The sequence below is a fragment of the Cnephaeus nilssonii genome, assembly GCF_951640355.1.
Source record: "Cnephaeus nilssonii genome assembly, chromosome: 4".
In the NCBI taxonomy this organism is placed as follows: domain Eukaryota; kingdom Metazoa; phylum Chordata; class Mammalia; order Chiroptera; family Vespertilionidae; genus Cnephaeus; species Cnephaeus nilssonii.
In genome coordinates, this window is record NC_137075.1 from 107046124 (window position 1) to 107060604 (window position 14481).

Genomic DNA, 14481 nt, shown 5'->3' on the forward strand with positions numbered 1-14481 from the left:
AACACTATGGAAGTATGTACATATTTACCTCGAAATGCTGAGTCTAAGTTCTTTCAGTTTCCAAGTCTGTATTAATTCATACCCTAGGTAACCTAAAAGCAATCAGAGAGAATATTTTAGAACGTAAAACTCAATTTTAAAAACCAAATTTAAGAAATTTCCTACTTAACAACATCTGCATGTTTAACTTATCAGAATAAGATCCCTGATAAATAATTTAGATATCTATTGGGAGTCAAGAAAGCAGTACATGTCTGAAAGAGCTGCCCTTCAAAATCTGTATTTATTATGTTCTAATACAATTGAAAAATTTTACAAGTTGTTAGTGTACTCCGGCATAAAGGAGAATGCTTGACAGTGAGCTGATTATCCCCCAGTGAAAACGGCTTTAAAACCTCAGACACCATGGCAAGTGAGGCCCATGCTTCCTGAGCATCCAGGTTACCGCCCCAAGCCCTCCTTCGTCCAAGTGTGCTTCCTAAAGCCACCGCACACGTTCCCTTGTAATTCCAGTCTGCGCTGCCACCGAGTAAGATACAAATTCCACCCCAACCTCACTCCCCCCGCTTTTCTAATTCATATTCACCTTCTTTCTGGAAGCACCATGACCAAAACAATAAACCGATAATCCTTTAAAATTCATTGCGCCTCACTATTACTGCCCAGTTTTCCAAATTATTTCCCTAGACAATTTTGTATAGACAATTAGAAAGTTAACATGCCAAATACAATGAGAACTTACTTTATGTTCATAATACAGAGCCAACAGGTCACGTTTTCGCATTTTAACTGATGACCACAACTTAAATTACAAACATGCCAACTCCTGTTTGATAGGCCCCTTTATGACTGTGCAAAAGACAAGCCACATATCAGACTCTGTCAAGTTTTAGAATAAACCAACAACCTGAACCCACATTAGCATCTGATCCCCTCTATGGCTGTACCTTTCACACCGAGGCTTGTCCCAACCCACAGCTAACCTGCTCACCTGAAGTCTGAAGGCATCGAGAGCTCCCTCGTGCACATTTTCAAAAGTGGTGACAGAAAACTTCCAACTCATTCATTTTCTCGCTTTAGTGTCACAGATTCTGATACTCTAACTTTACAAATACGAATGTCCAGATTTTATTCCTACTCTTGTGAAGCCCAAAAGCACAACTCCCATAAAGCCCCACAGTGAACAAAGTAAAACAACATGAACACTGACAGGAAAACACGGCCAAAAGCACTCGTGTGAACGAACAGAAAAAACTAAGAAATGTTTGAAGAACTTTGGTCCCTAGTAACCGACCAGAAAAACAAGTCTGAGATGTTCTAATTAAAATTACAGAGGCTAGAGAAAGAGAAAGAGACAGAAAGAACAGTTCGCCTGTTAATGGCTCTGGGCTGGCTCTCGCAAGACTGCTCACGCTCCTCGGCCTATGCTGGAATTTCGGATTAATTTCCAGGTGGCCATTCCCCATTGTTCTGAAGAGAAGAGCCAGGCCCCGCGGACCCCCAGGACCTGGGCTTCTTACTCCCAAACCCGCCCACAGCCTCCCCAAGGCTCCCCTGGGCCCGGAGCCTATCTCGGCAGCCTGTCCAGGCCACCTTCTCCCGGCCTCTGGGTCTAGAGCCCACGTGGACTCTCAGAACGGCTTCCATCTTCCTCCCCTGCCTGATGTGGGAAAATGGCTGTCTGTGCAGCCTAACCGGCTGCCGGTGGTTTGTTTCGATTCCAGGCACCAAGACCCACCTTCTTTTTGCCAGCAATGGCCCAATAGCCCCTTTCTTTTGAAGACTTTCAGCCACGGACCTTAGGTTTTTTGTTTAACATAACAAATACGCTATGGCTTTCCAAAGCATTATTTTAACCCCATCAAAGCCTAAATGACTAGAGGCGCCCTTGGCTCTGCTACAAAGTGACAGCTTTACCTGGCTGCTCCTGTGGCTGCTGGTAGAAGGGCAAAATTAAAAATAGAGGCTTAATTCTCCCAGTTAAATAAGGTAAATGGAAGAGACTCCTTCCCCATCCCTTTTGTACAGAATTCTTCTCAGTCCTCTTCAAATGCAGTGAACCTTAAACCTCTAGCTCTTCTCACTTACCCCTCAGGCACGTTTCTTAAGGACCTGAGAGCCCTCTCTGCAACGTCAGCCACCAGCAGCCGGTTAGGCTGCAGACAAGAAGGTAAGTGCAGCCCTGGCCAGGCGGTTCGGGCCGGAGCATCGCCCGACACCACAGGCTGGAGGGCTGATTCCCAGTCCGGGCACAGACCTAGGTTTTGGGCTGAGTCCCAGTCAGGACACTTGAAGGGAGGCAACCAATCGGTTTCTCTCTCACATTGGGTTCTGTTTCTCTCTCTCCCCTCTCCCCTCCCTCCCCTTGACCCCTTCCTCTCTCTCTCAAATCCATAAACATGTCAAATCAATGAGCATGTCCTTGGGTGCGGATTTAAAATAAAGGAAGATAATGCCCAATCTCCAAGTTTCCTAGGAAAAGAGAGGCCTAATTTGCCACCTGACTCCAAATTGCAAAACTGACCTCCAGTGATAAAGATACAAGAAATTAGCGATTTATCTTGACGGCACGGACGTAATGGGCTATAGCCACTGTCTTCTCCGGCTCTGTAGTGGCTGACCCGATGCACATCCCATTCTGGTTCAATGTTCACTCATAATAAAACCGTTTTCTTTCCTTCTGCCTTTTTGAAGAGATTTTCTGGGTTGCAAGGAGATTTTGTTTCTAATCCTATTTTCACATCAGCAAAAAAAGAACAAAAAAGCACGTCCAGTTCTTAAATAGTATGCATGCCAAATAACAAAATTCCATTTCATGGAACTTCAACTATACTGGGGAAAAGAGTTTTAAAAAGAAGAGGGAGCTAAGTGAGCAAACAGCCTTATTAAAAAAGAAATCTGCGCATAGAAAGGATCCAAAGTTGTTCAACTGTTTTTAATATATATATATACCCTATATAATTAGAGAGGAATATGCTAATTACCTGTTATTCTGTGAGGTGTAACAACTGACCGCATAACGACCGGGTCAGGCATCTGCAGGAGATTGGGGCAGCAAACTACAAGCGGGCAGCAGAGAGCTACAGGAGGGGGCAGGGCAGCAAGCTATGAGGAGGGGGGGGGGGGCGGGGGAAGCTACAGGAGGGTGGCAGAGAGCTACTGGCACATGGATTCGTGTGCAGGGCTACTAGTATGTGTATATATATATAATTATACACATATATACGTATATACATATATATGTACAAGATATATATATATATACACACACACACACACACACACACACACACACACACACACACTAGAGGCCTGGTGCACGAAAATTCGTGCACTTGGGGGGTCTCTCAGCCTGGCCTGCGTCCTCTCGCAGTCCAGGATCCCTCAGGAGATGTCCACCTGCCAGCTCCCTGGGGGATCGGGTCTAAACTGGCAGTCAGACATCCCTCTGGCAGCCTGGGAGCCCTGGGGGGATGTCTGACTGAGGGCCTAAGCCCACTCCCTGTGGGGAGCAGGCCTAAGCCAGCAGTCGCATATCCTTAGTACTACTGAGGAGGCGGGAGAGGCTCCCGCCACCACCACTAAGCTCACAGCCATCAGCCCGGCTTGTGGCTGAGTGGAGCTCCCCCTGTGGGAGCCCACTGACCACCAGGGGGCAGCTCCTGCATTGAGCGTTTGCCCCCTGGTGGTCAGTGTGCATCATAGCGACCAGACCAGTCATTCTGCTGTTAGGGTCATTTTGCATATTACCCTTTTATTATATAGGAGGATATATATACACACACATACACTAGAGGCCTGGTGCACGAAATTCATGCACAGATGGGGGATTCCCTCAACTCAGCCTGCACCCTTTCCAATTGGGGATCCCTTACAGGCTGTCCGACTGCCATTTTAGGCCTAATCCCAGGGTTCGGGCCTAAACTGGCAGTCAGACATCACTCTCACAATCCGGGACCACTGGCTCCTAACTGCTCACCTGCCTGCCTGCCTAATTGCCCCTAACTGCTTCTGCCTGCCAGCCTGATCACCCCTAACTGCCCTCTCCTGCAGGCCAATTTGGTTTTGATTGGTCCATTCCTATGTCAGCATCAAAAGCTTCACCTCCTAGGCAGACATTGGCTCCCCACAGCACCCAGATTTGGTTCTCATTGTTCGGTTCCTATGCCAGTCATTGTCAAAAGCTCTGCCTCCTAGACAGCCATTAGCTCCCCACAGCACCCAAATTTAGTTCTCATTGGTCGGTTTCAATGCCAGTCAGTGTCAAAAGCTCCACCTCCTAGACAGCCATTGGCTCCCCATAGCACCCACCTTTGGCTCTGATTGGTCGGTTCCTATGCCAGTCAGCGTCAGAAGCTCTGCCTCCTAGGCAGCCATTGGCTCCCCACAGCACCCACCTTTGGTTCTCATTGGTCGGTTCCTATGCCAGTCAGCGTTAAAGCTCCACCTCCTAGACAGCCATTGGCTCCCCATAGCACCCACCTTTGGCTCTGATTGGTCGGTTCCTATGCCAGTCAGCGTCAAAAGCTCCGCCTCCTAGGCAGCCATTGGTTCCCCACAGCACCCACCTTTGGTTCTGATTGGTTGGTTCCTATGCCAGTCAGCATCTCCAGGCCTATCTCTGGGCCTGATCAAAGAGGCGGGGCTTAACAGCAGCCCCCTCAGGGGCGGGGAGAGAAAGAAAAGCCTGGCTGCTGGCGAAGATCAGAAAGAAAGAGGGAGAGAAAGAGAAAGTACACTGATCAACAGCTTCCACTGAGGCTGCAGATCAGACCCTGACTCACTTTCTGGGTCTCAGCCACCCGGGCAGTCAGTGCTGGGTTGACAGGCTGCAACTGGGCAACCCAGCTCTGACTTCCGGATGGTCTGCGTTTGGTTTGATCGCAGGCTCAGCCCCTTCCCAAGCCCCAGGCTTTAGGCTTGGGAAGCACTGCCCCCCCCGCCCCGCCCCTCTAATCGAAGGCTCGGCCCCTTCCTCCGATGGCTGGCTGAGAGTGACCTGGGTGCCGAGGAGGTTCCCGGGACCCAGGCATGTATGCAAATTAACCTCCATCTTTGTTGGGTTAATTTGCATACTCACTCTGATTGGCTGTGGGCATAGCGAAGGTACGGTCAATTTACATGTTTCTCTATTATTAGGTAAGGTGTGTGTGTGTGTGTGTGTGTGTGTGTGTGTGTGTGGTATATATTACTGACTTTAGAGAGATAGGGAGAGAGAGACAGAAACACAGATGAGAGTGAAACATTGATGGGCCCCCTACTGGGGATTGAGCCCAAAACCCTGGCATGTGCCCTGACCAGGAATCAAACTGGTGACCTATAGGTGCACTGGATGATGCTCAACCAACTGAGCCACGCTGGACAGGGCTCAACTGTTTTAAGATAACTTCCTAAGTCCAGTTGATGCTCTCATCTCTTAACAGGTTCTCATATACAGCACCTCCCTCCTCACAGAGGCCCTAGGATGTAGGAGGGGCACCTAGGAAGGCAACTGGGGATGTAGAAAGGCAGGCCTGTTTCATTTGTTTAAGTATTTGTCATTTAAAGTCATCTGTATGCCAGCAAGGGGTCCAGTGTCAGGAAGACCAAGGCTTATCAGACTCCACTACCTCTCTCTAAGGTTGTTTCCTTGCCTACAAAATAGGAACGCCTGACTATTATGAGGATCAAATAAGACCATGCATATATTAAGGCTGGTGGAGAAAAAGTATTTGCAACACAGAAAATGCTCACTAAGTGGCAGTTTCTTAAAAACCACACTCCCATCTCTATTTAGAATCATGTTTTCAAACAATTCTTAAGACTATAAGGAATGTCTTAAAGAAAACCTAAAATGTTTTATTAATTCTAAAATTCAGCATAGAAAATATATTCTCATATAAATTTAAAATATACAAGATTTTATACGGTATTTTAACCTAACAAACATGAAAACCCCCAACCTCTGAACCACCTATACATTATGAATTTAGGGTAGGATAAAAATCAAATCTAAATCACAAACTATAGTATGTAGTGTGAAATAAAGTTACATAGCTTTGTATCCACCAATTTTCTTTAAAAGCAAAGAAAAAAAACAACAAAAAGTACTATATATATTTCTGTTGGCTCCACTGACATCACTGAAAATATTACTTCCCTTAACTGTTTCTTAGGCAATAAAATGGTACCATCATCATCATCACCACCAAATGGACAAGTTTTGAAAATATAAAGTGTAAAAAAAGAAAATATAAAGTGTACAAAAAGATGGGAAATATCCAAAATTTCTATAGTATACAAAATAAATATTTCAAGGATTTATTAACTACTATTTGGTGAGTATAGCTTACAAAAAGACTATGGTCAAACAAAGATTGAGACCAAAGAGAAGAGAAAAGGAATACAAACTTCAAGAATTTAAACACCAATATCGTTAGATACTTTATCACAGATTTCCATTTTTACTTGTCATTTCTGTCATGAATTAGAAATCCTTGCATATTAATCTAGCCTACAACATTAACACACACAAAAACTTCATACAGAAATGTTCCCTTCAACATCACCAATTATAACAGCAAAAAATGCCCCTCCCACTTCCACCCCCAATGAATGAGGGAATGGTTTGGTAAACCATGGTTCATTTTACATGATTCAATTCAATTGAGCCATTAAACATAATGAGTTTATAATGAACAAAAATGCTCATGTTATGGCATCCAATGAAAAAAAGCAGGACATTTTTATTTACAATAAGATTATGATTATGTCTTCAAGTTAAAAACTAAGAAAAAAAGAAAAGAAAAGGGAGGGAGGGGGGAATGGAGAGAAAATATTCACTCAAAAATTGAGGATATGATTACTACCAGGAGTAATTTCTTTTCCTTAAAATTTTTCTGCATTTTAAAATTCCCTACAATTTGAGCACCTTATTACTTTTAGAACTGAAAAACAAACTTTCAAGCGTTTGTATAAAGACAACAGTTTAGAGATATATGATTCTGTTTTAGGAACTGGAAAAGAAAAACTTCTCCCTTCTGAAGCTATTAATTGTGGTAAATTTTACCCCAGTTTCTGTAAGTTAAACCACAAATTCAATAGCCTTCTTTTCTTGCACTACTCTATGAACCAAACAAATTTATGGGTTTCTCTAAATCTGTAACATAAATATATTATGTTTACATTGCAATGTAATTATGCCTAAAACTAGATTTGTCAGAAATTGAAGTTGAATGCAGGTCCAATACCATTTTAACAAATTCCATCCATCAGAATTCCCATAGCAGTATCCCTAGGCTGCCAGCCAACGGCCCCTTTACTTGGAATACTTTTTTAAAAATATATATTTTATTGATTTTTTACAGCAAGGAAGGGAGAGGGATAGAGAGTTAGAAACATCGATCAGCTTCCTCCTGCACACCCCCTACTGGGGATGTGCCCGCAACCAAGGTACATGCCCGGACTGGAATCGAACCTGGGACCCTTCAGTCCGCAGACCGACGCTCTATCCACTGAGCCAAACCAGTTTTGGCTGGAATACTTTTGAAAAAGACAACATTCCAACTCATCAAAATGGCACAGAGACCTGACTTTCCCTCAAGCTCCCTAAAAGGACATTTCCCCTGCAGTTTGCTTCAAGAGAGGTAAATAATTCACACACCACTAGCTTTCAAGGTGAGTTTTAAGGTTAAGGTTTGATTCCAAGTTTCTGTATTTGACTCAATAGAAACACTGTTCAACAAGTACTAGAATTTTACTCAATTCTGCCTATCTTTACACCACATAAGACCACCCAGGAGGACAAAGGGGCCACCTTCTATGTCAAGCGATTTTAACACAATATAACACAGACATTTTCTTTTTCTTTATTTAATTCTTTAGAGAGAGGAAGGGAGAGGGAGAAAGAGAAACATCAATGTGAGAGTGAAACATGGATGGGCTGCCTTCTCCTCCAGGCCACCTACCAGGGATCCAGCCCACAACCCAATCATGTGCTCCGGTTGGGAATCGAACCGGCAACATTTTGGTGCCTGGAACAATGCCCAGCCAACGGAGTCACCCTGGGCAGGGCAACATGGACATTTTAATACTAAAGGCGGGTCTGGTCCTGAGACAACATGAGCCTGATAGGCTGGTACGTATGTTGGATGTTGAACCAATGTGGAGTCAGAAAAGAAAACATTGAAAGTTCCAGGCAAGGAGTAAGCGCCACACCACTGCCGTGTGCACGCCGAGCAGCCACTCACGTGACCTGCTTCTCCAGACACCCCGCACACGTCTCCCAGCCTTCACACTGAGCTGCTCCTCTGGACCGCACCCCTCACTCCCACCCCAAGCTCCCTCAGAACTTCCTCATTGGACTCCCTCTCGGGCAGCACACATGGCCACCACACCGCCCACATCAGGGCTTCATTATATCTTCTGTTCCCTACTGGATGCTACTGCTAACCCTCCACCCCAAACTGCGAACTCCGAAATGAAAGGTAATCTCATACCTGACTTACACTAAATTCAAGGAAAGCTGGAAATATCCATAAATATATTTTCATTAATTTACACTATGTTGAGAATAAACTTTATTTATCTAACCTTAAATTAGCATGTATCTTTATAGGTCAAAGAAAATTTCAATTTAGGTACTTCCTACTGTTTAAAGACTTTACATAACCCAAGTTATTTTAATACGTTTAATGCCTCCATCCTTGCGCCTCTCCCCTAGAAAGAAGAGTTCAGGGCTGACCTGAAAGCACCACAGCCAGAGTGGCATCTGTCCAGGGGCAATGTTGACGTCAGACAACTGTACTCCCCCGCCCTCCTAGCCCCTGGGCGACCTCCCAACCACTACAGAATCCTCTCCTCCGAATGCAATCTGGTCTGACACTAACCTTGAAAACGTCTCAGCAACAACTTAAAGCTCTACGGTTTCAAGTACAACTGGGAAAACCCAAAGACTCAAATAGTTCTTCTCATTATAGTATCTTAGAAACTATATTTTATTAGGTTTAAAATCCAGATAAAACTTTGTTCAATGTCCGCTAGTAAGTGCAGAAGGAATGACAGAAAGAAATCATTTTTAACCATCACAACCGAAAATCGAGGCAAGAGTCATTAATGGACACTGAAACTATTGGGTTACAAAAGAACATCATGTCACAATAGCTCTGCACAGATTACCTATTTGACATGGAACTGAAATGTTTCACTAGAAACACTGCCAGATGCCACTGCAACTTCATCCAAGTGACACAGTTAGCATCGCCAACACGGGGACACGGACCTCCCCCCACGGCGAGGAACGGAAAGGACCAAAGCTAGGGAGCCGCCCGAACAATACCACAGCAGAGCTCCAAAGCAATGCCCTCCGCGCAGGTTCCTGCTCAAGGCGCACAACCCGAACCTCACCACGAGGAAGCGTGCAAACCAAATCCGAGATTCACTCTGCAAACTGGCTGTGCTCTTCAAAATGCCGGGATCATCACAGTGAAAGCGGAGACACTGTCAGACTAAAAGAGTAAGGAGACAGGACAGCCCTGGCTGGTCTGGCTCGGTGGATAAAGCGTCAGCCTGGGGACTGAAGGGTCCCTGGTTCGATTCCAGTCAAGGGCACATGCCTGGGTTGAGGGTTCAATCCCCAGTGGGGGGCGTGCAGGAGGCAGCTAATCAATGATTCTCTCTCATCACTGATGTTCCTATCTTTCTCTCCATCTCCCTTCCTCTCTGAAATCAATAAAAACATATTACAAAAGAGAGAGACATGACAATTAAACACAACTTACATAGTTGGGATTAAAGGGGATCAGACTATGCCACCTCAAACTATGTCACTCTGGCATGAGGATTATTTTGAGCTGAAGACAAGACTAACAGCAGACACAGGAGGAACTCCCTGCCCTCCCGTTTCTGCCGAAAAGCAGGCCACACACTTCCCATTGTCAAAGTGTCCTTTCTCCCCACCCCAGTACCAGGAAGAGATGCCTCCTATCACTGGAGAGAGACGCCAGGGACTCGAATCTGCATAAATAAGCCTGCTGAAATAACCCTTGTTCTCCCTCAGTGTCCCTCACAGGTCTACCTTGCCACAATTTACCACCCCTTAGAAATCCAAACTCCTTTTCCTTTGTCTTATCACGTCTCCACAACGTATCACCCTTTATTAAAATGGCACATGCGCTCTCAAGCCTAACCACTTCTTCGGGGTTTTATTTCTCCCTAGGAAGCTCCTGCGTGCATGAAAAATAAACCTTTTCTCCAGCTAATCGGCCCTTTGTCAGTTTAACTCGGTCCCCATCCATTGAGCTAGAGCATAGAGGGAAAGCTACTTGCCGCCCCTAGGGCAGTGGTCGGCAAACTGCGGCTCGAGAGCCACATGCGGCTCTTTGGACCCTTGAGTGTTCTAACGCCACTTCTTCAAAATAGACTAGCCCAGGCTGAAAACCGACGTCTGCGCATGGGCCACGAAGTTTCAATCGCACTGTACGTGCGAGCCCGCACATGGTATTTTGTGGAAGAGCCACACTCAAGGGGCCAAAGAGCCGCATGTGGCTCACGAGCCGCGGTTTGCCGACCTCTGCCCTAGAGGAACACCGGTGACATTTCAATATTACCAACGTTAAATTATCTGAATTTAATAACTGTATGGCAAATATGTAAGAGAATACTCTTGTTCTTAGAAAATATACCTCAAATATTTAGTAGTGAAGAGCACAAGGCCTGGAATGCAAATGCACAAATTGATAAACATTGGTAAATGTAGGGTATTCCAATCCTACATCTCTGTAAGTTTTTTTAAAACATAAAGTTAAAAATAAAACTCTACTAAATACTGGTAAGTCAGTATTTAGCTATCAGTAGAACACAGAAAATAGAAGTTATATCCCATTTCATTTCAGAGTAGTATAAAAAGTAATATTTAAGGTGGTTTTCCTCACTTAAAAACCTTTGTTTTACCTCCTGCCCCTTAAATTATTCATTCATTCAACTAATATTTATTGAGCAAGACACCCCCAGTACAAGTGTGAGAATGGAGAGGGTGAGGACGGACTGCAGTTCAGTTTTACAGACTGAGAAATAACAGCATCAGGCAGGAAGGGGACAGTACAGGGCATCCTGGGAACGAGACTCCCTGCGGTCAAGTGGAAGAAATTGCGAGCAGCAGCATGCTGGAGCAGCGTCCACAGAGAGCGGTGAGACGATGGCACTGTGAGACGAGCAGGGGCTAGGTCACAAAGGGTCTTCTCTACGGCGCTGCGGGGTTTGGGCCTCTGATGTTCTCTTCTCAGTGTCCAAGGGCTCTCACCTCGTTAACCTCAGCCCCGGACAAGGAACTCTGTACCGGGCCCACAGACAAGGACAGCTAAACACACGGGGAGACTCCTGAGCCCTAACTCTTTCCTTCAGAGCAGACACTGCTTTTCCTGTTACTGACATTTCCTCTCCGCTCCCCGGGTGCCTGGCCTGGCCCTGTTTACGCACTCCAAGTCCCCGGTAGCACAAACCCCCACCCACCTACCCCCACCCTGGAAGAACCAGGGCCTTCGTGGCCCCATCTCTCGCTCCGATCCCCTATCCTTGCCTGCCTGCTACACGTTTCCACTTGGAAAGCCACACTTAGCTGCCAAGGGAACTTTCGGCCGTTCCAAAAATTAAATTAATCTAAAAAGAAAGATGAAGATTCACTATTGCTAAATACAACAAAAAACCAAATGTTTAAACCCTCCACTACAGGAATTCAAGAATTCTGGGGAGAAAAAACCAGCAGCATCAGAATAAATGCAACCTCCTAAGCTAACAAGTCTTATTTCACTCAACTGAGTTACAATTAAACCCAATACATGACAGAACAAATCCATGTGAGAGAGGGAAGGACGCAAGGTAAAGTCCGAGTGGAGCTTGAATCCATCTGCTACCTGGAAGACCTCGGGCTACTGCTCACCTCTCGGTCTCAGCCTCCTTCTATACTGGGATCTACTACGATGTCAGCCCAGACTCCTCTCGCTCCCCTACATAACCCTCAACACATACATTTAATTCACTAGCCAAGTCAGATGTGCAAATCACTAAAAAATGCCTAAGATGCTTGGCGAGGAGAAAGAATTGCATGCACTGCAGAAAGCTGAAGCCGTTTGAATATTGACTGTCCCCCTCCCAAAATGTTTTTAAGATACTCATACTTTATACTTTACTTATTTTTATTTTTACTATGACTTAGAAACAATCCTTCAAAGAACAATAAAGCATATGTTAAATTATAATTCAAGGGTTGGATTAATCAAAAACGAATTTTGGTCAGATTAGAAATTTAGCTTCCAATTAATTACAAATTTCACATACTAATCAAGAGCTTTTTTAAAAAAAAAAATTGTATTGATTGATTTGAAAGAGAGAAACATTGATTTGTTGTTCCATGTTTTATACACTCATTGGTTGATTCTTCTGCTACAGAATTTACCTGGCGAAGATCACACAGGAGTACTTGGAGACACAGGAAAAACCTCTTTATTTTCAGATGTTTCACATGTACCGGTACAGTGACTCAGGGGAGACTGTTTCTCTCCAAATCCTGAGCAAGTCAATATGGAGGAAGCTTTCCCTTTATACCCTTTGGTTTCTCTGTCCCCCACGTATGGGATGGGACTTCCAGACCTTTCGCGGGCTCTGCAAAAAGCCCTGGGTGTTGGGGTGGGGGCCGTGACACCACACCTAAAGGCCTGGCCTGGTGCCAGCACTGATTACCCTGTCTGGGGGTTGTGTATTGTTCATGGTTTATGGCCTCTCTAAAATGGGGGTAGTCCTTAGGTAAACAGGTCTTGCAAGACCAGATAATTAAAGGGGCAGTGACTAGACTATAGGCTAACAAGAATGTGCATGAGGTTACGGGCACAGATTCAGATTGCTAGCCCCCCCAAGAATGTCTCATTTTCCCCATCACTTCTATGTGCCCTGGCTTGGATCGAGCTCCCAACCTACCAATAGCTGTTGAATATCATTAGTTTTCAGGGAACTAACTTTGTCCACATAAATCACACTTGTGCCTAACTTCTGAGAATATATACAACCTAACTGAAGTGTCATTAACCCCTGACTATTATTTCATACACACAGCAAAGAATATTCTTTATGTTACTTAATTACCTCTTAAAAGGTGTAATTTGCTGAAACCGGTTTGGCTCAGTGGATAGAGCGTCGGCCTGTGGACTGAAGGGTCCCGGGTTCGATTCCGGTCAAGGGCATGTACCTTGGTTGCAGGCACATCCCCAGTGGGGGGTGTGCAGGAGGCAACTGATCGATGTTTCTCTCTCATCGATGTATCTAGCTCTCTGTCCCTCTCCCTTCCTCTCTGTAAAAAAATCAATAAAATATATTTTTTTAAAAAGTTGTAATTTTTCCAGCCAAAACCGGTTTGGCTCAGTGGATAGAGCGTCGGCCTGCAGACTCAAGGGTCCCAGGTTCGATTCCGGTCTAGGGCATGTACCTTGGTTGCGGGCACATCCCCAGTGGGGGGTGTGCAGGAGGCGGCTGATCAATGTTTCTAACTCTCTATCCCTCTCTCTTCCTCTCTGTAAAAAATCAATAAAATATATTAAAAAAAAAAAAGTTGTAATTTTTCCAAATGAAGCAAAGTTTTAATTAGTTATTTTAGCATCAATTACTTTCTCATGGCCACTCAAGTAAATACTTTAGATGAAGTGGACAAATTCCTGGGAAAACACAATTTACCCAAGTTAACATCTGAAGAAACAAAAATTTGAAGAGGCCTATACCTTTTAAAGAAAATGGATTATTAAAAATGGATTATTAAAAACTCCAAGCCCAGATGGCTTCACTAGTGATTCTTCTAAATATTTAAAAATAACTTCAATCTTAAAAACAAACTCTTCCGGACAGAAGTAAGAGAGAATACTTCCCAACTCTTTCTATGATACCAGCATAAACTGGACACCAAGATCTAATAACAGTAAAAGTACAGCCCCATCTCTCAAACAAAAAACATAAAGATGCTAAACAAAATCCTAGCAAACTGAATCCAGATATATTTAAAAAGGAAAATGCATCTCGACCTGTTGTGTTTTGCCACAGGAATGCAAAGATGGCTTAACATAAAAAAAAAAAGCAATTTATTTATTAGGACTTACTATAAAGCTACAGTAATTAAGATAGTGTGGGTGCTAACACAAAAATAGACAATGAAACAGAATAAAACAATGGAAAGACTCACATATATAAGCTTACTTACTTAATGACATAAACAGTACCGTACAGAATAGAAGCCAGGTCGTATATCCAGAAAGAAAAAAGAATCTTTACTCCCGCCTCATTATCACACGCAAAAATCAATGCCAATTAGATTATATATCTCAATGTACAAAATTGAACAATAAAGTTATTAGGAAAAAAATTGGCAAATACGTCTTCATGTCCTTGGGGTGAGCAGAAATTTCTTAGACAAGCTCTAGAAAGCACCAATCATAAAGGAAAAACATTGACAAACTGGACTACATA

General features: G+C 44.1%; 1 protein-coding gene across 8 annotated transcripts in view; it reads right to left on the reverse strand.

The window, feature by feature from the left end:
* The window catches only part of DICER1 (dicer 1, ribonuclease III), a 67172-nt gene that overhangs the window by 46381 nt on the left and 6310 nt on the right, over window positions 1–14481 (reverse strand). For 5 of the 8 annotated variants that reach the window (XR_013813396.1, XM_079768460.1, XM_079768458.1 and 2 more), the window contains exon 2: window positions 29–92. The exons of 2 other annotated variants lie outside the window; for them this stretch is intronic. The gene's annotated coding sequence lies outside the window, so the exon portion shown is untranslated. Of the gene's footprint in view, window positions 1–28; window positions 93–2524; window positions 3282–14481 lie in introns of those variants that run through there. One more of the 8 variants, XM_079768459.1, reaches the window with a different exon arrangement.